General features: G+C 33.8%; 1 pseudogene; it reads right to left on the reverse strand.

The window, feature by feature from the left end:
- Positions 1 to 2611: 2611 nt before the first annotated feature.
- Positions 2612 to 13426, reverse strand: LOC149180026 (cell division topological specificity factor homolog, chloroplastic-like; annotated as a pseudogene).
- Positions 13427 to 25843: the final 12417 nt, after the last annotated feature.

Genomic DNA, 25843 nt, shown 5'->3' on the forward strand with positions numbered 1-25843 from the left:
AACCATAGGGAGATAAGTTGAAAATACAAGTTGAAAAGTAGTTTTTTCTTTTTTTCCCTCTAACATTTGATGATGTAATCTAATATTATTTTTATATTTTCACTATTATTTTATAATATTCCTTAGGAGGACCATTTTAGGCCTCAAAATTTCTCTAATGTGTATCTGTGTAAATTCCATTTTTGATTATTTTGTACACATGGTGCTAAGTAAATTTCCAGCTGATGTAGTGGCTATGCCATTGCCAACTTCTTTGATGTTGGTAGCCACTCAGAGTTCACATGCACTAACATTTCTTGTTGTAACAAAGGGTAGGATAACGCGAAAGGAAGCACTTTTTAGACAGTGCAACTTTAGTTGTACATAGACAAGCATTATGGGTGAGCTTAGCTCATGACATGACCTTTGAATTTTGCAGCCTTTTTGTTAAAGGGGTTTACTTGTAATATTTTCCTTTGAAACATGGCTTAAATGTTTTAGAGGCATTTTTTATTTTTGAAATGTTGTATCATCACTTTTGGCTAGTGTATCGTTTATTTTAGCTAGTGTTTTGGTGTTTTAGATGGATAAGTGCTACACTTTGATTCTAGATTGCTCTAGTGTTGGCTTTCAATTCCATTGTCTATCCTCCCATATGAGAAAAATCAAAGGAATTCTAAAAATGATATTTCTTCGATGAAACTAAGTGGCAGGTAAGAAAAAAAACCAAATTCTCAGTGCACTATATGAGTCTCCCTACGTAAGTGAGAGGTGGTTGGGGATCAACACAAGTCACTCCTACTAATAGTAACTCACTTAACCCTGTGTCATTTCATTATCTATTATATTATTTCATTTTTCATTCATTGATTTTCTTTGCATAGAAGCTCATGAGTAGCATTTAAGAAGAGCTGCAAAGTATTGAAACATTTGTATCTTTGACCTAATTGTGGGTAGATGGATGTGTGAAGCCGAAAAATAAAGCACCCATTTACTGAATTACAATAACATATGGAAAATAGAGGATAACATGAGCATGTTGCAATAAACAACAAAGATAAGTGAGTGTATATTTTCACAATTTTTCATGTTGTAGAGATTTTTTAGAAGAATTTCTGTAAAGGATTTATTCATTTGATGTTTCAGGTGGATACTCCATCCATCATCAGGGACTAGAAATAATAATGATATCGAACGAGTGTTGAGGAGTCCTTGAATAGTGAAGAACACAAGGTAGCCATTAAGGGATTAATACTAAAATAATCAAGGTAGTTGTTAGAGGATTAAATTAATTAGGTTAAAGGACCAAGTCAAATTCTTGAATAAGAAACTAAGAATATATATTAAATTAATTAATTAAATGGAGCACAAGGATCAAGAATATCAACATAGGGGAGTGTAACCCAAAAAACTAATATTATATTAATAAGCCAGAGGAGAAAGAAGGAGATAAGAAAATAAATCTAAATTATAAACACACATTTTATATATCTATATATATTATATGTATATAAAAAAAAAAAAGAGAGATATAAGGACATAGAAGTAGAGAAAAGAATGAGGGGGGCCTAGATGTAAGAATAGAGGGGCATGAAAGAAGGAGAGGTGGAAATTTTAGTTGAAATGAAAGTGAGAGGAGCTTGACTACTATATATGTATATATATAAAAGAGGAAAAGATATAAGAACAAGAGACTGAAATTGATAAAACAATTTTACAAATAAAAAAAAAAACAAATTGGTAGGGACAAATCAAATATGGAGGGGAGGGGGTTTCAAGAGAATAAAGGAGGAAAGAAAAATAAAAAGGACAAAAGATAAAAGGAAGAAGAAGAATATTGAGTCGGGTGGGGGGAGGAAAAACTAAATCAATAAGTTAATGGATGATTGGCTTCGCTTATAACTGTCTTCCCTATTGAAGTTGTTTGGGTTCTTTTCGATATCAAGGGCTTCCCAAATGATTCAAGAGTTATAAAAAGGGTACAGAAAATAGATTTTAGATTGGTCAAAGCAAATGAGGTATTTAGAATTAAAAGATTGCTCCACAATTGCAGACTTTAATAGTTGATGTTGGTTGGTATTAGCTATATTTTCCTTAAGGTGGGAGTTGAAGGGATCACATGTCATGCCAATATAAGACTTTTTGTAGGAACATACAATTTTATAAACTTCTAAACCTAGCATGGGGTTAGATTTATCTTTGGTTGATTGGAATATCTACTTTAGAGTTTTATGGGGTTTAAATATGATTTTTATGTTCCTTTTTGACAAGATATTAGCCATGAGATTGATGGCTCCTTTTATGTATGGTAGAGAGACTTGGACATGGGGAGGAGAGGAAACAAATTGTTTGGACTTAGGGTTAGAGGCAACCTAAAACACTTTATTGATCTAAGAAGAGTTGTATCCATTGGCTTTGAAAGCTTGGATCGGGTGGGCTTTTTCTAAGGGAATGTATTGGAGAGTGTATATTTTAAGGGCTTGGGAGATAAAAGTCAACAATGACCTCTTGGAATGGGTGGTGGTGAGAATGGGGGTGAAGATAATGGTCAGTATGGGTCTAGGTTCCTTCTTCTCAATGCTTTCCAAAGTAAATTGTTGAAAAATGCATATAGAATCTTAAATATTACATATTACCATTGGAAAGCATCACAACTTGCATAAAACTCTCCATAATTTGGACCGTGGTTTTCCAATTTGATATTGAACACACTTACTTTCCCACTAACATCCTTATACACTAAATTCATTATGTCTCCAAAACCTCCATTGTACTATTGATACTCTAGATTTACATGTTCAATTGACACTATTACATAATAGATAACTCCAAGGTATGAGACAATTGAAACATTTAACTGTACTTTATCCTTTGAGTCAATTTCCACAAAGTTTGAGAGTGCACCCACAATATTGTTGACAATTTTTTTGTTTTGGATCATTAGTTATAACACATTTGTAAAAAAAGAAGATCATATTCAATCTTTGCTTTGTTAACTCCACATTTGAAATTAGCTTGAGTTTTTTGTGAAACAATATGTTCCATGCCCAATTTAATCGCTAATAAAAACTCATATTTACACCTTTACAAATAAATTCATCAATGTCATGTGTTATAGAAACATTGGAGAGACCATCATCCCTAAATCCATAACATTGATGAGACTTTCCTAGGTGAGATCTTCTCAATGACAAATCCAAATACATTGGTGTTTGTAGTGGAAGCATGGAGTAAAAATCACAAAGAAATGAAGTGTTCTATTTGAAGATGTCCACTTTGTTCTTGATGGTTATCCTATTGTTTCCTTTTTCTTCTCCTTCTACTCAACCTCTCGATTTTGCTCCCATCCATCTCGGCCATTGGGTTGAGAAAGTTCATTGTGGGCATTTATCAGTGTGTGCTTTTTTTATTGAGTTGATAATAGGGAAATGTGGAATTTGACTAATTAATGTAATTTTTAGTTCTTTAAAACAAAATTAGATAATTTTATTTTTTAATGGTAATATTAGTCAATATTAATTCATGTAATTTTCATAAATATTTATTTTGAAGAATAACTTAACAAGACTCTTGTACACTATTTTGACAACATTGCTTTTGGTTTATGGGTTTCCAGGGTGGATTTTTTATAGGATTTCCTACAGGTACATAAGAACAAGTGTGTTGATGGGTTTGGGGGTATAAATTTTGAATATGGGCTTTGATACCACATGTAAGATCCCTTTCATTGGGTCTTGATTTTGTATAAGAACTACTTAGTGAGAAATTAAAAAAGAAACATATTTTTTTTTAACTATGACTACTATTGTTTATATTCAATCCACAATGTATTTCTCTTCATTTTCAAATTTAATAGCATTGCAATTCAATCAATATAATAATGACAATTAACAAGAATCTTGAAAATGACAATTAAAAAGAAAATACTTATCTACGGTGGCTCGGTTGTAGTGTTCTTGCTGGGACCACCCAGCTAAATAAGTCATCCTACCAACTAGGAAAGTTTATTTGACTTCCTAGCCCAAGGAACCTTCACAGGTTCACTAGCCCTCCAAACCCAAGTCCAAATGTAGTTCTATTATGTCTAAAATTGATCCCTCACTCTCTGTCCCACTCCAAAGCCTTTCCTCTAAGTTTTTTTTGTCTATATCTCTCTTAAAAATTCCCCCAAAATGAACCCCCCTTTAAGTTCACCATGAAAATGTTAAGTTCCCTTCTTCCCAAACTCTTCTCGTACTTATACCTCTCCACAAGTTAATGCCACCCATTTGCATTATGTGACCAACTCTCCCCATCCCTCTCCTTGAGCTCCTCCCACTTTTATCTTATCCTCAAATTAATTTGAGGTAACAACGTTGTTAGGATAAGGAGGAATAAATAGTAAAATAATAGTAATAATTATATTTTAATATAATATTAATATTTTATTAGGTCAGTGAAATTTATGATTTGACATGAATCATATGTATTTAAATATTAATATTCATGTTAAAATATAATTTATTAATTATAAGTCATGATAAAGGGATAAGAGAATATTGACCAAACTTAAGTATTAAGCAAGTTTAAAGTTAACCATAAACTTGATCATTAATCAAGCGTATTGTTAAGTGTATCTTATTCACTATTCAAAGTTAATCGTTAATTAATTGTTTAACATAATAGGCAAGAAAAACCTATATTCATGGAAGGTGTAAAAATGTAACTGACATATACATTTTCTAATATATTTATACAAAGTGTAGAAATGTAACTAACATATGCATACCTTATACAAGTATACTAATTAATCATTTAATAGGCAGGTTAATAAATTAATACAAAGTAATAAGATAAAGACGCGAACACTACATATATCATCAAGTCTCCATCTAACACGTGTTTGGTTTACGACAATCAAAAAATAACTTCAACATATAATGAATTCCCACAGTTTATATCATCTAAGTCTTCGTTTCATCAACACGTGTCTGCTTTAGGAAGAAAAAATATAAAATTCTACCTATAAAGACAGTCTGCTAGAAAATGTGATAATAATGTTGGTTTGAATGTTTGAGATCATCATTTAAATAGTTTGAATTCTTTAATTGGGTTAACTATGTGGGGCCAGGTCAACTTTTCTCAATCTTATGACGATATTAAACCATGGGAATTGCATGGCTATTTTATTTTAGCACTAGCTCTCTCCAAAGGTCAATATTGTTTGGTTATGAGTATATTAAATCATAAGAATGGTTATTGTAGTATTATTTTGTTTCATTTATATTTACTTTTATGTTTAGTTGTTCGTTTTTTAATTCGTAAAGTTTAAGTTTTCTTTTTTGGTTGGGGTCATTTTTAATAATAAGAAGGTTCTCATATAAATTGGTGGGTGACAAGTTATCATCGAATTATTATAATTATTATCGTTAATAATTTGATTTAAATCTTTATTACGAATAAATTGGTGCGTGAAAAGTTATCATCGAATTATTATAATAATTATTAATAATAATAATTTGATTTAAATTTTTATTACGAATAGAAAGAGTAGGTTATAATTTTTTAATTTTTATTTTTTTTAAATAAAAAATTATTTTATGAAATTAAATATTTTTTTATTATTAATATTTTAATTATTCTCATAATTAATTTTTTTAATTGTATTTTAATGGTATATTTATTATCATTTAACTCGTGTTACATTTTTTATTAACCAAATAATTTTTTAATTTAAAAAAATATTTGATAATTATGAAAGTTGTTATTTCATTTTTAAATTATTTAAATGTTTAAAGATTTAAAAGATTATAGGTGTAAGTTGTTTAATTTGTAAAGATTTAATGTCCAATTTTTTTTAGAAAACTAAATTTATTTATGCATTCAAAAATGCATTTTAAACAAGTACTACATAGTAGCTAGTCTCTGTCATTTAATTTAAACATAGTTAAAAAAAATTATATGTTTTTGAAAAAAAATATAAAATATAAAATATTTCACAAATTCAAAGTTTCATTATAAATATTATCAATTTTTTTTTTTGATAAAATAGAAACATTTTTTATAAAACATTAGAGATTAAATAACATTCCTATTCATAGTATACATGTGATTATTTCACAGTGTAATTTTGTGTTTTTTAGACTAATAAGAATATTAAAAAAAAATCAAAATTGTATGCTTTCGAAAAAGATATTGTATACAAAATATTAAAAAAAATTAAAATTTAATTAAAACTATTATTTCCAATTGTTTTAGAAAAAACAAACATTTTTATAACATATTTAGTAGGTTTTTTATTTATAATAAATATGGGTTAGTTTAAAAGCAATTTTTTTTTTAATTTACTAATAAATATTGTTTATTTATAATAAATATAGATTACTTTATCAGAATAGTGTTTATTTATTAATAAATACTGTTTATCATTATTAATAAATATATATATATATAAGTTTCTAATTATTTTTAAATAAAAATATCATAACCAACATTGGTCCTCGTTTGTGACCTTCAACTAACCATTGTGACATGCAAGAAGTAGCATTTGGTGTGGTAACATTGACGTTAAATTGAGTGGTATTTAACATTGAACTTTTTAGAAGTAATGGATACTATAATGGAGTTGTAGCATATGGTAACCAAAGTTAGTGGTTGTATCATAGGGTAACCAAAGTACAACTACACCATAGTAAATGTTTAGAGACCCACTTAAATGTTTTAAGTGGTAGTATATAAAGAAAGCAGGTTTGTTTTATCGATTTGACAGTATAATTAAATATATTTAATTGTATACTTAAAATTAAAATTGAAATTAGTAAAAAATTAAGCATTAATTGAATTTTGTTAAATTTCAAAATATTTTTGTAAATTTGACTAAATTAAATAGTGATCAAAACAATACTAAATACACAATCCTATCATATGGTAAAAATAATAATAATAAATCACAATTTTACTAAAAATTATATTGTCAAATTCTAATCTAAAATCTATTTTATCTCTTAATTAAACTAAACCATATATAAATTATTCATTAAATTTAAATATTATCTCATATATTATAATCATTCTCAAAATCACATATTATTATGTAAATTTGTTGGTTTACAAATTCAAAAACATATAACATAAAATTTGAATAAATTGATTATGTTTCTATCCTTTCCATATACTTGATCATTCAAAGTATTATCATTTCGATTCTGGAAGAAAACAAAACCATGGTTAACACAATTAAACATTATTGCTGATAAAAGACATGTTTGGTCTTTCCTCATTAATATTATTTCATTTTGGAATGTGATGCATTCAAAGACATCAGAGAAATTTATGGGAATATGTTAGCATCGGTTTCTTGGCATTGTCTTTTCAGTGAAGGGATCGTTGGAAGGTTGGGCCAACTCATCATCAATTTGAATAAAAAAATGGATTGAATTGCAAAAGGCGAAAAACAAGGAACTAATGGTCCCATAGACTATTTTTAGTCTCGTGGACATTAAAATACCATTTCATTTTATTTCAATTAAAAAAATATTATACATTTCATGAAACACAAATCATTGAAAAGTAGTTTAACCCTAGTTCAGGGTCAAAACATGGAGATGGGTTATACTTTTTGGCGAAATGATAGTGCGTTTTAGTGAAAAACGGATGCTTGATAGAGCAATTTTTAAGCACTAGATTGAGATTCCAAGGTGCTTAAAAATAGCTCAATCGAGAATTTAAACAAACTCTCGATCGAGTCGTTTTCTAACTTGAGCTAACGACTCCATCGAGAGTTATGTTTTGATCGAGCTATATTTTTCGATTAAGCCATAGGATCAAATGAAAAATACAGTTTGATCGCGCATTATTTCTGATTAAAAAAACCCCAACTGCGACCCGTGCAAGTCATTTTGCTAAGATTGCAAGAGGAAAAGGAATTCGACGGAAGATTTATAAGCTTGGCCGAGGTGGAGGATCAATCTAGTTACCCATCAACCTCACCAACGACCCAAAGGCTCAAGCCGAGGTAGGTTTCCTGTCAATTTTGTCTCTTTTATTTATTTATTTTTTCTACAAAATAAAATAAATAATTTGAAAAAAAAAACCTAGCATACAAAAACTACAAAAAAAAAATCACGAAAACCACCCAAAAAAAACCCTTGAAGACCAAAAACAACTTAGAAAATCACCAAAAAATGCATGAAAAGCACAAAAAAGCTATAATTTAGTTTTTAACTTTTTTTTTTTTATTTCATTGTATATGTTATCTACAGTGTTAGCATGTTTATTATAAGTATTTTCTATGGTAATTTTTTTTAATTATTTTATGTTTTAATGTTTTTCTAGAAATTTAGTGAAATAAATTTTCAAAAAAAAAAATTGTTATTAAAATACATTTTAAATTGCGAATAAATTTGATCAGAGATATGCCCAAAAATTTTCAAAACAGAAACAATTAAACAATAACCAATAAATAAATATTAGGAGCTTTAAATTGACATAATTAATATGATTGCTCACGGTGAACCTCTATTAAATCAAATAAGAAATGTTATTTTATTTTTTATTTAAAATTTAAATAAAATTTTATTTTAAATATTTTTTAATAATAAATATGGTAATTTGTTTTATAAAATTAATTGTACTTAAATAAAATATTAACTAAATTAAAAGTCCAAAAATATATATTTTTATTTAATTAAGATATATATATATATATATATATATATATATATATATATATATAACATAGTTTTATAGCTATTTAACAGAATGTGTTTTCCATAATAACATAAGATGGGTGATGCTCAACAACTTTTTAAGGCTCGGGTTGATCTATAAACTATAATTTTCCTTGAAATTTCCATTACTCATATTTGTAGAATTGTTTAATATAATGATATGACAACTATATATATCTTAGTTCCCACCCTTATTAAATTTGTTAGATGAGTAATGATTTTGATTCTTTTCTAATTTGTAACATACGGTTTCATTATGTAGTGTGTCCTTCCAGAAACATTGTCTTCATGTGCTTGCACCTAGTACATGTCATGTGTCAAAATCAAACATTATAAGAACTTCTCTTATGGATTGTTTGGTTGGCATGAAGTTTATTAGTTTTGCAAATAGGTTTATTTCAAATTTTTACATATTTTTTATCTATGAATAAAATGTATTATTTATAAATGGGAAAAAGTGCAATTTACATTTTCAATCACATTTTTTGATTGTGTTTACATGGAACTCAATACTTTGGTTGATAATTTATCAAAATAGGCACTCTATTTAGTTTATGACTTTAGCCTAGAATATTCTAATTGAGTTTATAAATGGTTTTCTAGTCAACATTTTTTTATTGGATTAGTTTATATGTATTATATGTAATTTGCAGAGCCATCTCCCATACACCCCCCAATTGCAGTATGTTAGAGTGTTGGGGGATATGTTATACATGGTCGAGCTAGATCACGTAGCCAGAATAGAGTGTCTATTCCACTCATAGATCATCCCTCTGACATTAGTTGGAGTGTCAGAGGCAGTGTTTTTGTCTCTATTGATGATATTGCTATGGATAGTATACCTTCTTCACTTGTTGTAGGTATACATCTTGCATTTTATATCCTCTTTAAATGTTATGTGTTTATGTCTTCAAATTGTCTTTAATTTTTAAATCGTATTCAATTAATTTATTTGAATTTAATGTATATGTTATTATGCTTCTAGTTTGTTATAAATATTAAATTATGTTTATGATTTGCAAACCCTTAGCAGGGTGAAGATAAGGATCAAAGTGCAGTGTCCATCCCTCAATGGAACAATGTTATAACCAATATCATAGTTAAGGATCTTAGGGCCCAACATACATGGATCACACGAGAATTGGATAAAATCTCTGTTAGTTCGCCTAATAGGCATAGCTTGACTCTAATGTTGGATAACATCAACAGGTTGATCAAGATATACCACAGGGAGGGCCCACAAAGCCACCTCCTATTAGGATTAGGAGGCTAGAGATTAGAGGTCCACATACTTGGAAGGCGATGAAATACGCCACCAAGAACATTGATATTCATGGGAAGTTGTTTGGAATCCCTCGGGGATGTCTTGCTAGACGTGTTGGTCTGATTCCGCTAAAATATTTTTAGAATGTTGAGGCGACCCCTTTTGTTTATGATCGATTCATTAGAGCTTGGAGCCAGTTCCCCCACCATGACTAGGTCCCCATTTACTTTGCAAAGCATATATATGCAGATTTTTTGCTACAAATGAGGCAAAATTACACCAACATCAAATATAAGTTTTATGGACCTAGCTTGGGACATAGTTATGAACTTGTAGGGGCTCACAGGGACCCTATGCTGCAGTACCACCTCTGAGATTGTTGCCATGACCATATCAGAGCATGGTATTGCCGACAAAGCTAGAGAAATCATCACAACTTGGCATTGAGACTAGGCATACCATTACAGATAGCATGCAGAGGACAATGACCATTGCACATGTTGCATTGCATGGAGAGATGAGCAGACCACCTATGTTGTGTTGTGGCTGACTAGTTGCATTGCATGATGATTCATATCTCAAGATTTTAGGGCATGACCAACATTTGTCATATGCACATATGTTTTGTGATACCATCTGCGACTCATGGAGGGTGCATGACCCAGGTGACACAGACCAAGTACATATATATGAAACTTTTGACTCTTATCATCAAATTATACACTATTTATATTAATAAGTTTGTATCATATTGCATTTAGATTCATAATTTCATTATAACATGCATGCACAACACAACTACACTGATGAGCTTCTGAGATCATTTGAGGGGGCAGTTGACCAGCTAGAGCAGCCTCCTCTAGTGCATGCTTCCATGGCTCAGTCTCCTCCACCTCCAACTCCACCTCATAACACTCATGGACTAACAGTTTAGGCAAGTTTTTTTATTCCTAATATTTCAACATTTTCTTTTTTAAGTTACATGTATTCATGCTAATTAATTCGTAGACTAATTATAATTTGTCTTTTTTAATTGTGTACCTAGGCCCAGATGGAGAGGGGTGTCGATGTTGCAGTTATGTGGACACATGAGTGGGATGCTTGGTATGGAGGCATTGAGCCACAGGCAGGGAAGCACTAAACCCAGATTGATCAGACTCCCATCCCACTTGACTTCCATTAGCACTCGACTGAGTCATAGGTAGGGGACTATTTAAATGAATAGTTCAAAATCATTTATTTCCTGTTTATTTTGTACAAATAATGTTCTAATTAATTTGAATTTGAACGTGTTATATTGCAGTATCGATTATGGGCGCTCACTCTGTGCAACGGAACACATAAGATTTCTAGAAGTGATACTTTGTAGAGTGGATCATAGATAGTTTGTACATTTTCAAGCCCATTCATAGGGCACATTCACATGTGATATACAAACTTCATATATTTTCATACATGGTAGTTTATGGATGCATGAACATTATTTCAGTTTTTGGATGTTCATATGTATAACGTAATTTGTATATATTTTCATATGGATAGTTTATTATCATACATAGCTAACAAGATAACAATTGACTTCTCAGGAAATAAACTAAGAAAATAAGTACAATCTTAGACTATGATCCAAGTCGTTTTGATACTTAAAATGAACCAAGATATATGTTCATGGTTCAATTAAAAAATACAAATAGGATTGAAATACATTTCAAAAGATGTCTTCAACTAGTAATGTTCAACTAATAACTTGTTTCATTAAATTTTATTTCTTTTGAAGTCATCTATAGGAGCTTAGTCATAACACATGATATAAGTCATATGTATTGGAATTTAATATATCAAAAAATAATTAATGATATGTTTTTATATAATTTTATGAACTTTCCTAAATTTAGTTGGCTATCAAATATTTCAATCAATTCCTCAACTTTATACATTCAATTAAGAACATTCAAGAAGTAAAATTTTACAAAATAACAATTTTGAATTCTAGTTTCATAGATTAAGGAAATAAGTACAATCTTACTATGATGCAAGTCACTTTGATACTTAAAATGAAGTAAAATATATCATGTACATCAATTTAATAATGAATTTGTAAAAAAGTCTTTTAGTGCATAATCAATGTATCTTAAATTACAATGATTTTAATTTAGATGTCAAGATGTAAACTGTAAATAAGTTTTATTCAATTTGAGATTATCTAAAATAGCTTAATAGTTATATATATATATATATATATATATATATATATATATATATAGATATATATATATATATATATATATATATATATAATTTGTTGCACTTTTTACATTCCAATATGAAGCATGTGTGTAACTCTTTCCATGTTTTATATCAAATTGACACATGACATATTTATTAATAACATAAAAATATTTCAATGTTGTTCATAACCTAGATTGTTGAATTTCCATTTTAAGTAAAATAATATATCAACTTGGTTGTTACATACTGAAATGGATTTTCTAGAAACCAAATATGTATGACATGTATATAGATCTATAAAATTTCTTGCATGCTCAACATGAATACTATACACATGACATTTAAAAAATTTAAGATGAAATTTTTTAATTAAATCTAAATCTAAATCCCTATTGATTCTAAATTTTAATTAAATTTTAGATCTATGGGGTTCACATAAGGATCTTATCCCTAAAAATAAAACCTCCTTGAAATTTGGTGTACTTTAGAAACTTAAGCACCTCAAGGAAACTAAAGCTTATATAACATATATGTACACCATTATGAATCCATCCTAGATAAGAGGGAAACATTTCTCTATTCAAAATTAAAAAATTACAAGAGTATTCAACTATCACATTTATAGATTAAAAAAATCATACATTTGATATCTCTTATACTAGATTAGATTACACTTGACTGCTATAGACTCGGCTTCATGGCTTTCCATTTGTATCATTTGATCATCTGGCCAAATGGCTCATAAGAATGCAAGTCTCCATAATATGTTCATGGTATGGTTCTGTCATCTTCCACCTCCTTGGTTCACCTTTCTTTGTTTTTATTTGTATGAATTTAATCCTAGATGCTATGACTAGATGGATGCATTGAAAAGATATATATTCAGGCATAAAATCTATATTAATGATGTGACTAGTTTGTTTTTTAAACTTTAAAAAAAAATGGCCCATCACAACCATGTCACCAATTTTTATGTGAGTTTTCCATCTTCATATGTTCTCACCAATCTAATTTTCACTTGTGTGCATCACATCAAATAGTAGGCCACATTCTCTTCATTTCCTATGGTTGCAGTGATAGCAAAAACATTTCCTACAACCGAAATACAAAATATGTATTGGTTAAATATGTTTAATATTTCAATTTATAGACAAAACTGTTAATGATAGATGGGCCACATACCTTCCCTTACAAGATTAGAGACTTGATCATGATTAAGTGAAATGATGACCTCTTCATCGTGCATCTCTTGCCACGTCAGAATTGGATGAGATCCCTTTGGATTAAGAGGGACATATTTCCATCCTTTCATGTACCCATGCTTTTCATAGTGATCAAGTCTACATCCATCAACACCAATGCAAAACTCACAAAACATGTGATTTTTCTTATCTCAATGGAAAATATTTTCCTCATGTCTTTGCTTTGAACTGAGTGTAATTCCCTTGTTCCTTCTACAATATTAAAATACCAAGGAATGGATCTATTCACATCACCAAGTTCAATATTCCAGAAGAACCTACACACAAGCCTTATAGATCCGTGACCTTCATGTCCTAAATGGGATCTGCACCAGTTGACCACCTCTAGTGATGATTTGAGTCAATCTAAATCATGACTCATTTGGTACCTCCTAAGTTCTCATTTCACACAAGCACTTGCACTATCATGTTGACCCTTTCCATGTCTTGTCTTAAAGTAGATCCAAGTATGCTGAATTTTTGTCTTCTTGTGTAGTTGGCTCAACCAATAAAAAGTGTGTGCTGACTTGAATTTCCCTGCAAAACCATCTGACCATATCCAATGCTTCTTGAATGGTATGTAATTTATTTTAATGATTCATAAATTTCAATGTGTCATGCTCATGATCATCACTGATGTAAAAGTGATACTCCTTAATCACATCACATGACTAGTCAGTGCTATCCCTACCATAAATGCTCAATTGTGCATGTATATGCATAACATGTACAAATATGGATGCTTGCTCTGAGTGATAATACTCACTATGTATCTCTGTCTGAGGAGAAAATGTGTGATTCTCAATAAAGTCCACCACTGATAAGAATGCGCTTAGTTGAAATACTTCGCGAGAATGCTTAAATTTAGACGCTTGCCACTTGGGCCTGTGCGAGTGTTTGATATATTTATAGATTTTATTTTAAAACACCTGTTATCACCATAAGAAACTCTCCTAGGTTGTAGCTCGGAGATGCTCGAGAACAGTACAAACTCAACTTAATGTTGGAAATGGATGAATGGAATAGATGATGCTTGTTCAATCCAGATAACCACTTCTACTTTGCTTGACTCCAGACATGTGTGAACACCCCTAGACTACAAGGCTTTAGACCACCAATTACTCACAGTTTAAGGATTGGGTGAATATGGAGAATACTGACCACACCAATAGATGCACAGGACCCTGTGATGGCCGATTGAAACCAGTAAAGAGGTCTGCAAATCTAATTCCCTAGTGCACAGACAAGATGACAGCTCTATGTCACTAAGTGAAAAGAAACCTGATTAACACATTCACTAATACATGCAAGATTCAAACACAGAGGTAGGATGATAGCTCCTCTAATGCTATACATCAAGAGTTTAGGAAGACTGCATATCAGGCATAGTCTGGAACAGAATAGAAATGGAAAGTGAGCAATTAACAGCAAAAGAAGCTTGTATTAGCTGAAAATGAAGATGAGACGTTGCAAGTATCAAAGTAGTTACAGTCTCCAGAAGTTGAACCTTACATCAAAACACCAACCATCAACCCTGATTACATCTTGTTTCTGTGTATTTATAGAGTTTCATTACAAAGGCACTCGACCATTCTAAGTATGGAGAGGCCATAATTGACCACCAACTGCTTTAACTGCCTGATGGAGTTTCTGGTGCAATTTTCCTACTTCAGTGAATGATTTGCTCTTCTCAGGTGCTCTGTTGTCCTTCTCGGGTAGGTGGAGTGTTATATGGGATAAAGTCCCATAACTATTGAATGCATTTACTTGCTCGGCTCTATCCTTTTCCTTATCGGGTTTACTATCTCTTGAATGTGGTTGTTGAGGAGCAAATGCACCATGTACTAGTAACTGGTCGCCTTCATCCTTCGGGTGCATGGGACAGTTCAAGGACGTGGACTACATAGCAGATTTGATGAGCTAGATGGAGGAACAACATTGGCCATCGGATTGAATGGATGGACAGTGGATACAGCTTGGTAGGGACTATCGGGAAGGCGAGGTGGAAGATGATCGTAGGCCATTGGATCTCGGGTGGGCAGATCCAATGGTCGTCGGGCGTCGAAGATGCATGGAGTTTATCAGGCAGGAAGAGCGGGCTTGAGCGGTAAGCGGTATTGCTTGCAATGCTATTGAGGGTCGGGCGGTAATTGTACAAGAACGAGCAATCCCACTCGGAGCGCGACGCGTGGCGACAGGGAAAGGGAAAACCACCCTCCCATCGTGTGTTAACCCGCCAACATGTTGTGGTCGTGGGGGAAGCGGATGTTGTCCGATCGTGGTGGATGCGATCGAACGGTGGGTATTTAAGTGTGTGGGTTAGTTCGTTTGATGTGACGGGAGGGCCGTTGGATCATGGTGTCAGAGATCAACGACTAAGATCACAACAGAGGGTTGTGGGAGTGTGGGGTCATGTGGACATGGTTACGTGATTGTTTTAGCTCCGCGCTCTGGGTCTGAGGGGATATGGGTTTATGCAGAGTTTTAGAGGAAAATGGAGGCAATGTGGGTGGAAGAGAGTGGGTGGGATAAAGGAGAAGCATGAAGATGACCGGTGGGAGTCCTCTTTAAGCGTAAACAACACGGCCAGGAAAGTATTTGATCCTTAAAATGTCAAAGTATGTGGTAGAGCTAACGACACGCCCATGAATTGTGAAATAGGAATCTCATCCTCAACATATTTGATCCTCTTAGGCACCAGAGTTGAAGAAGATGGTTGATTTCCCACAACATACTCATAATGCTTCCATGTGATGGTGACATATGACATCCCAAAATAGTTGGTATCAATAAGAAAGTTCCTATGGAACAATGATAAATCACCACATTCAGTGCATATTCTCCTAAATATACATATTTTCTTGTAATAAATTATTTTTTCTCCCTTCTGCACAATATTGATGAAACAAAATCATGTATTATAGGAGGAGGAGGGTCACCATGAAAGAAGTTCTTGTAAAATTCTTGGAAAGTGTCATAATGAAGTTGAAATTCAACATGATATCAGAAACAACATGTGTCACAGATTGTATTAGACCTAATAAAACATGGCTTCAATTTCTGAAACATCCTTATGGATATGTTCACATGGCAATTGCTTTCGTGAAATTTGTCAAACAATTCAACTTCTGTCATTTCTACAATGTGCATAGCATTTTCCACATACTCACCATTAGTTATGTGATGACGTACGACATGTTTTCTAATTGGAATAACACAGGAATGACTCTCCCAAAACTCTACCACAAATGATCTAATTCCTATTGTAAGCTTGTCTTGGTAGGGTTTCTTAGTGATAAGAGCCCAACAAGAAGATTCATCATTTTCATTCACTTGAACCCTAAATTTGGTATGCTTGTGCAATGTTTTTCTCAAGACATGGAGCAATTTTGACATTGTTGCCAACTTTTGTTGTCTTGATGTACTTGGTGCAACAATAACAATTGTAATTTCCCTACGCACAGCTTGAACATTAGGTTTTCTTGATTTTCCAAACAAAGTAAATGCCTTTGATATATTTTCAATGAAATTCATATGTTTCTTCTTTCTTTTAGAATCTTGGACACCCAAAATTTTTGTGGCATGTTTTAGATTCTTACGTTTAATCAACCCATGTAGTATTTGAGCTTGTGTAACAACTAAATTTTTCTCAAAATGTTTTCAAATGATGTTATTAACATGGTATCTAATAGTGTGAGTAGGGATAGGCTCCCCAAGGTCCTCTGTTGTGCTTACACTCAACTTTTCTGCAAACAATCCACCCCTTTCCAAACCACTGCAACTCCTTGTTATCATGTCAACTTGAGAGGAAACAATTCGTTCTTCTAGTGGTTGATCAACTTGATAGGGAAAATATTCTTCCTCCATTGGTTGATTAGCCTTACATGGCACATGTTATTCCCCTAGTGACAATTAATTAGCTTTATAGGGCATATGTTCCTCTAGTGGTTGATTACATCCATAGGGCACATCTTAATCATCATATGGTTGATAAGATTGATGGGACACATATTCTCCCTCATGTGGTTATTCAATTTCCATCCCTACATAATGGAATAAAAATATTACTTGTAAGTCAAGTGAATCGTCACAATAAGTTAATAGTAAATCTACACATGTTTATTTAAGAAATCACCATAGGTGGAAGGTCATGATATGATTTGATAGTAGGCATCTAGGTAGTAGAAGTTGACATGGATCAAGGGTTCTAAGTTGAAACATGGAAAGAAAAGGGTTTCAAGATCAGGGAAAGATGGGTCGAAGAAGAGCATAGGCCAGTAAAAGTATCGGTCCCTATGTCAACAAAAAGGGTGATTCAGAATATGATGAAAGTTAAAAGCATTCCTCCTCAATCAATACAAATCAATTTGAAACCCTAGGGTTCTAACCACAAACCTTAGGGAAGATTTAAATGAAAGATAAGTTGACATTTGGAAACTAGGTATTAGAACTTGACATGGACCAAGGTTTGTAAGTAGAAACATGAAAAGAAAAGGGTTTCGAGCTCAGGGAAAGATGGATCAAACAAGAGCAAATGTCAGTAAAAGTATCAGTCCATGTGTCAACAAAAATGGTGATTCCGAATATGATGAAAGGTAAAATCATTCCTCCTCACAAAAAAAAAAATAGTTTTGAAACCTTAGGTTTCCAGTCACAACCCTTAGGGAAAAGTTAAATGAAACACAAGTTGACATTTGGCAGCTAGGTAGTGTGAAAATTTATAACCCGAAATTCTACTGCAAAAATTGATTTATTTCACCTACTTATTTCTCACAATAAGTTATTTATGAAATCCATGTAGAAAACATTAAAATAAATTCTGCTGCAGTTATCACATAATTACACAGAGAAAATAACAAGCACAAGAACCAATCACATCAACACTATTTTTTTTGGATAATTGTCCCTGGAAAAACCCAATGTGGGAAAACTAGTGTAGCAGATGATGGTTTTATTAATATTCAACAATAATCACTTTACAAGGAATGTTTTTACAGAGAAACTAAGACACTACTAAGAGAAAACCCTCAAGGCAAGGTCCTTGAAACTTTTTGACACCCTGGAGACCCTTCTCGCACTTCTGTGTCACTTATACGTCACTCTACGTGGTTTTGTGTCCCTCTGTGTCAGACTGCATGAGGAATGCGTCTCTTGGACTGTGTCTTCCCTCTGTGTTGTCTCTCAATACCCCTCTGTCACCTCCTCCTCAGTCACTGACTACTGCTAATGCCCTCCTCTTCCTCCACCCCGCAACTCTCCCTCTGAAATCGATCTTCTTCTCTTTGAGAATCGATTTTCCTTGGGATACTGAGTATCTACTGGTGTGTATCCAAATGATCCTCAAGTCTTCTCTTATAATTTTCCTGTTGATGAATCAACAACTGATATTAAGTCTCTAATCAACAGCTAATATTAAAATAGACTTGATCCTCATTGCTTAGAAGCTTCTCACCCTTATCTTTATTAATACCCATTAATATTTTTATTTTCCTAAGTTTAGACTTAGGAACCCATTATAAATATTAATATTTTAATAACTCCTCATCCGGGTGGAATTTCTCCAAACTATTTATGGGTCTTATATATCTCATGTATTCTAGCCCCTCCATAAAATTTTGGAGCTATAGCACATCCGATACTACCCAAAATCAACACTCCCTCTTAGCAAGGAATGTGCTCTAGCAGTGTTTCCCAATAGAAGCACCACACTGATCCATGGCATCGATCCTCTGCCCCCCATCTACTGTGCTGCTACAACCTGTACTGCTACCCATGAAACTACAACTGTCACTGCAACATCTGTACTGCAACTCCCTCTGAATATGTTGCATCATGCTACCCATAGCACTGCCATTGCTAATTGTTGCACTGCAACTCCCAATGCTTATCCATTTCTACTACTGAAATGGATTCTTCACTATCTTCATCTTCTCCCTGAAATAAAAAAAAAAATTGTTCCTTCTAGAGCCTTGGTGAGGATGTCTGCCACTTGTACTCCTATAGGGGTGTATCTCAAATGTACTGCCCCTCATTGGACACAATCTCTGACAAAGTGCCACCCGATATCAATGTGCTTTGACCGATCATGAAATATTGGATTCTCAGAGAGCTTGATGCAACTATGATTATCACAAAAAATCCTGTCACTTCCATCCTTCTCCTGAATAGAATCAAATGAAATTTCCTAAGCCATATGGCTTCGCATGAAGCTCTACTAGCTACCATATATTCTACTTCAGCTAAGATCAGAGCCACATGTTTCTGTTTTTTGCTACACCAGGAGGTCATTCCTAATCCAATGTTGAAACAATACCTAGTTGTACTTTTTCGATCGACTTAACTTCCAACCCAATCTGCGTTAGTGAACCCAGTTAGCCTGATGTTATTTCCTTGGGTGTACAATAGTCCATGCTCATTTGTTACTTGGATATACCTGAGAACATCTTTGGTTGCTGCCTAATGCGCCCTCTTGGTTTCCACCATGAACTGACTGAGGGTGTTGATAGGGTAACAAATGTCTAGCATGGTATTGACCAGATACATCAGGGGCCCTATAAGCTACCTGAACAAGGTTGGATCAACGTATTTATCTTCTGATGCATCAATCTTCTTCTAGTTGATGATCATTGGAGTAACCATAGGTCTGCAGTCCTGCATCCTAAATCTCTTCAAGATATTTGTAACATATCTCCCTTGTCCAAGGAAGATCTCACCCTTCTTCTGCCAAACTTCCAACCCATGAAATAATGCATCTGTCCTAAATCCTTCATGTCGAATTATGTGGCAAGGTTCTTCTTGCAGTCTTTAATGAGCCTGGATGATCCTGTCAGGAAAATATCCACATATAACACCAGGTTTAGAGGCTCATTCTCCATGATAAGATAGTAGAGATTACGATTTGTGTCACTCTTGAAGAACCCCATCTTCCGCAAGTAGCCATCGATTTGACGGTACCATGCTCTAGTTTCCTGTTTAAGCCCATACAAGGCTTTCTTTAATTTGCATGCATGAGATTTCTTTTCAGGTGTCTCAAACCATCTGTATGTTTAATGTATACTTCTTCTTCTATCAGCCTGTTCAAGAACATAGTCTTGACATCCATCTGGTGAATCTTCCACCCCATCTGTGCTGCAAGGGATATCACGGTTCTAATAGAAGTATACCTGGTTACTCGAGTGAAGGTTTCTTCATATTCTATCCCTTCCTTCTGAGCATACCCCTTAGCCACAAACCTAGCTTTGTATTTCTCCACATTGTTGTTTGCAGCATATTTGACTTTGTAGATCCATCTCGAACCTACCACTGACTTGTCCTGAGGCCTAGGTACCACTTCCTAGACATCATTGACTATTATAGAATTGTATTCCTCCACTATAGCATCTACCCATACTTGATGCTGAATGGCCTCTTGAAAACTACAGGGTTCCCCAACCTGAGCTACTAGGGCCTGGTATATGTCTGGATGTCTTTGCTCCCTTTTATCATTCCTAGGTGCACCAATGAAGTCCTCTACATCCCGTAGAATTTGTTGGAGTTTCCAGCTCATTCTTTCACTGGTAGTGGGTACATATATCAGCTCTTCCTCTTCCTGAGATTCCTCCTATTCTGAAGCTTTCCCTTTAGGAGAATTTCATGTACTAGTTTCTGCTGATCAAAGTGGTTGGACAAACGGATCGCCTTTTGACTACTCCTTGGAAGGCATTTCTCGGGATTTCCTAAAAGCTCTTTCCTCCATGAACTTTACATTCCGCTGAACTACTACCTTCCTACTCCCTGGAAGATAGACTCTATATGCCTTAACATTCTCCCTATATCCCACAAGATATCATTTCTCAACAGTTTGATCTAATTTATTTCTCTTTTCTTCGAGTATATGATAGTACGCCAAACTCCCAAATATCCTGAAATGACTGACTTTAGGTATCTTCCTGGTGAATACCCTTTCTGGAGTGATTTGTCCCAATGCCTTGTGTGGAGTCCTATTCTAGACGTAAACTATCTTGATGCATGCTTCTACCCACAATAATTTGGGCATATCTTGATCATACAACATCGCCCTAATTGCTTCCACAATAGTCCTATTTTTCCTTTCCACTAATCCATTCTGCTCCAGATTGGGGAGCTATCCACTCTCTTATGATGCCTTCCCTAGCACCAAAATCAGTGAAGTCCTTGTCAACGTACTCTCCACCATTGTCTGAGTGCAACACTTTTATTTTCTTTCCTGTCAGATTATCTACTAGAGCCTTGAACTCTTTGAATCAAACAAAAACCTCATCCTTGGTTTTCAAAAAGTAGATCCAAGTCTTCCTAGAATGGTCATCAATGAAATTGAAAAAGTATTCAGCACCACTAAGATATTTTGTGGACATAGGTCTGCAAATGTCTGAGCGTATCAATCCTAGAACACACTGAGCTCTATTGGTACTTCTAGAAAACAATGCTTTGGCATACTTGCCTAGAGTGCACACTCTGCATAAATCATCTCGTTCGATACTTAATTCTGGAACTCCTGATACTATTTTCCTGATAATTCTCAGAGCCCCATGGTGTAAGTGTCCCATCCTCCTGTGCCATAGTTCATTCAAATCTTTATCTCCATTGTCCCCTATCAGTGCCATTGGAGATTCTAGCTATAATCTATACAACCTGTTACTTCTGATTCCAATCTAGGCCTTCCTTTTCCAAATCAGGTGTTTAACATATAATTTCCCTTAGCGACGAAAATGTCATAGAACTTGTTTTGAAGTTGAGATACAGAGTGTAATTTCATCCCCAATCCTGGCACATGCAACACATTGGTTTCTCGAAGCCGCTCTCTTGCTTTGGTTTGAAAGACTACAACACCTCTTCCTACGGCGGTACACTTTTCCTTATTTCCCATGGTGATATGAAAATCCATCCTTTCTTCCTAATAATTTGAAAAACATTCTCGAATTCCTGTCATATGCGAGGAAGCTCCACTATCTATATACCAAACCTCAGAGGAGGCAGAGCTTGCTAGGCAAGTGACTTCTTCTTCCAGTCTGGAATCTAACATAGAATAATCATGATCCATGTCCCTCATTCTTTCTTCTGGAAATATGTGTGATTCCCTTTGATTTTATGCCTCTGCATCATGCTCCTGACCCATAGTCAATTCTTCTCTCATGTTGGTGGATCGCTGCTTGGATACCATGTGAAAATTTCTAACCCAAAATTCTATTCCAATAACTGATTTATTTCACCTACTTATTTCTCACAATAAGTTATTTGCGAAATCCCTTTAGCAAATATTAAAATAAATTCTACTACAGTTAGCACATAATTACACAGAGAAAATAACAAGCACAAAAACCAATCACATCAACACAATTGTTTTTGGACAATTGTCCCCGAAAAAGCCCAATTGGGAAAACCGGTGCAACAGATGAGGTTTTTATTAATATTCAACAATAATCACTTTAAAAGGTAAGATTTTACAGAGAAACTGAGACATTACTAAGAGAAAACACCCGAGACAAGGTCTTGGAAACTTTCTGATGCCCTAGAGACCCTTCTCCCACTTTTGTGTCACTTCTACATCACTCTGCGTGGTTTTGCGTCCCTCTACATTAGCCTGCAATAGGACTACTTCTCCTGGACTACGTCTTCCCTCTACGCCATCTCTCAATACCCTGGCGTTACCTCCGCCTCAGTACCTGACTATTGCTAATGCCCTCCTCTTCCTCCACCCTGCAACTCTCCCTCTGAAATCGATCTCCTTCTCTTTGAGAATTGATTGTCCTTGGGATACTGAGTATCCGTAGGTGTGTCTCCAAATGATCCTCAAGTCTTCTCTTATACTTTTCTTGTTGACGAATCAATGACCGAGATTATGTCTCTAATCAATGACTAAGATTAAAACAGACTTGATCCTCATCTCTTAGAATCTTCTCACCCTTATCTTTATTAATACCCATTAATATTTTATTTTCCTAAGTTTAGACTTAGGAACCCATTAAAAATATTAATTATTTTAATAAATCCTCATCCAGGTGGAATTTCTCCAAATGATTTCTGGGTCTTAGAGATCTCATGTATTCCAGCCCCTCCACAAAATTTTGGAGCTAGAGCACATATGATGCTACCCAAAATCAACTGGTAGAAGAAGTTGACATGGGCCAAGGGTTCTAAGTTGAAACATGAAAAGAAAATGGTTTTGAGCTCAGGGAAAGATGGGTCGAAGAAGAGAGCAATTCAGTAAAAGTATTGGTCCCTGTGTCAACAAAAAGGGTGATTTATAATATGATGAAATGTAAAAGCATTCTTCCTCACTCAACAAAAATCAATTTGGAAACCTTAGGGTTCTAGTCACAAACCCTAGGGAAAATTTAAATGAAAAACAAGGTTACATTTGGAAGCTAGGTAGCAGAAGTTGACATGGACCAAGGGTTCTAAGTTGAAACATGAAAAGAAAATGGTTTCAAGCTAAGGAAAAGATGGCCTGAAGAAGAGCACATCAGTAAAGGTATCAATCTATGTGTCAACAAAAAGGGTGATTTTGAATATGATGAAAGGTAAAATAATTCATCCTCAATCAATAAAAATCAATTTGGAAACCCCAGGGTTCTATTCGCATGGACCAAGGGTTCTAAGTTGAAACATGAAAAGAAAAGGGTTTTAAGCTAAGGGAAAGATGGGTCTAAGAACAGAGAAGTTTAGTAAAAGTATCGATCCTTGTGTCAACAAAAAGGGTGATTTAGAATATGAAGAAAGGTAAAAGCATTCAACATGTATGAAAGGTAAAATAATTTTCAAGATAATGTGAATTATATGTAGGAGGTACTTGAAGATGATATAATCACTATGAAATATGTAACTAATGACAAGAATTCTATTCTAAGAAAGAAATCAGTTGGCAAGAAAGGAAATAAATCAACAACACCTGAGACTATTGCATTTGTAAGAACACTTAAACACATATATTTTATTTAGGAAAACCAAATGAATCACATATATAAGAGAAAGAAAAAATAAATGGTTAATTTTCCCTTTAATTCTAATGTGTGAAAAAATCAACAAAAAAGGTTTATATGAGGTTTTTTGTATGAGAAAAATTCCTAAAAAGACTTAATGTCCTTCCGCTTAAGTTGTAACTAGGCCTTGTGTATATTTTAGAACAGGGTACTTGGGCCAGGTTATAAATGTCACTGGCGATGCTTCCAACAACCAAAAAACCAACCAAGGTATGGAGATGGTTATAGTGCCCAAACGTACTAGGGTTACATGCAGAAAGAGCTAGTGACACTTCCATCAGCCTGACCAAGATCACCTCAGGTATAAGTGCTCCCGCATCTCAACCTATAGGGAAATATGCCCTAAGATTTGGCCACTAAGTTACTTGTATCTAGTGGGAATAGATGAATCTCAGCTTCTGGTTGTTAGTTTTGGACCCATAATCCATACCACGTGTTAGGAGACAACATGAAGGTCTATGATAATCCACCACCTAGCCCTTACCCCCTTCACGAGTTTCTCTCCATGTACTATATTTTTCACTGGATGATGTATGATTTTAAGCTCCCTAAAAGATAACTTTCTATCTTTTAATATGAAAGACAACCATGATGACTTATGTGCTGCCTATTGCCATGGTCCTAGCCTAAACTATATATTATCATGTAGCCCCTATGGGGAATTTAGTGTGTTCGGGTTAAGATTTTTTTTAGAAAGAATTTTCTTCGCTTAGGGTGTGAAATAAAATATAAGCTCAAATAAATTAGGTACAAAGATTCTGGAAAGAGGATACACTTTATACAAAATTTATTGTGTGGTGAATGTGTCTACAAGTGAGATTGTGAACATATAAAGTGTGAATTGATGTGGTGGTGATCCTTTATAATTCCCTTAATTAAACTATGTGATGTTTGTTCTTTTCAAGAAAATAAATGATGTGTGGATGATGGGCCACTTACTTCTTTCCTAATTATACTATGTGAGCATATGTTTGTGTGCAAAATTTCAAAATTAAAATATAAGCAATTACTCTACTTGTAATGGTTAGAAAAACAAATTGGTTAGTAGTGATGGTGCGTGCTAGGTGAATCTAGTGCACATACAAAGTGTTTGAATTTCAAGTATGTGGATATGTAGTCATGATCCTTGTTATCACCCCAAGAAACTCTCCTAGGTTGTATATCAGAGATGCTCGGGAACATTACAAACTCAACAAAATATTGGATAAATGGTGGATGAATGAAAGAAATGTTGCATATTCAAGCCAGATAACCGCTTCTACTGTGCTTGGCCCCAGACATGGGTGAACACCCCAGACTACAAGGCTTTTAACCACCAATTACTCACAGTTTTAAAGAAAATGTGATGATGGAGAACACTGATGACACCAGCAGATGCACAGGACCCGGTGATGGCCAACTGCAACTAGTTTAAAGGTCTGTAAA

Source organism: Pinus tabuliformis, chromosome 3_2 (genome assembly GCF_031772625.1).
Source record: "Pinus tabuliformis cultivar Carrire ecotype Pingquan chromosome 3_2, CPIR1, whole genome shotgun sequence".
NCBI classification, from domain to species: domain Eukaryota; kingdom Viridiplantae; phylum Streptophyta; class Pinopsida; order Pinales; family Pinaceae; genus Pinus; species Pinus tabuliformis.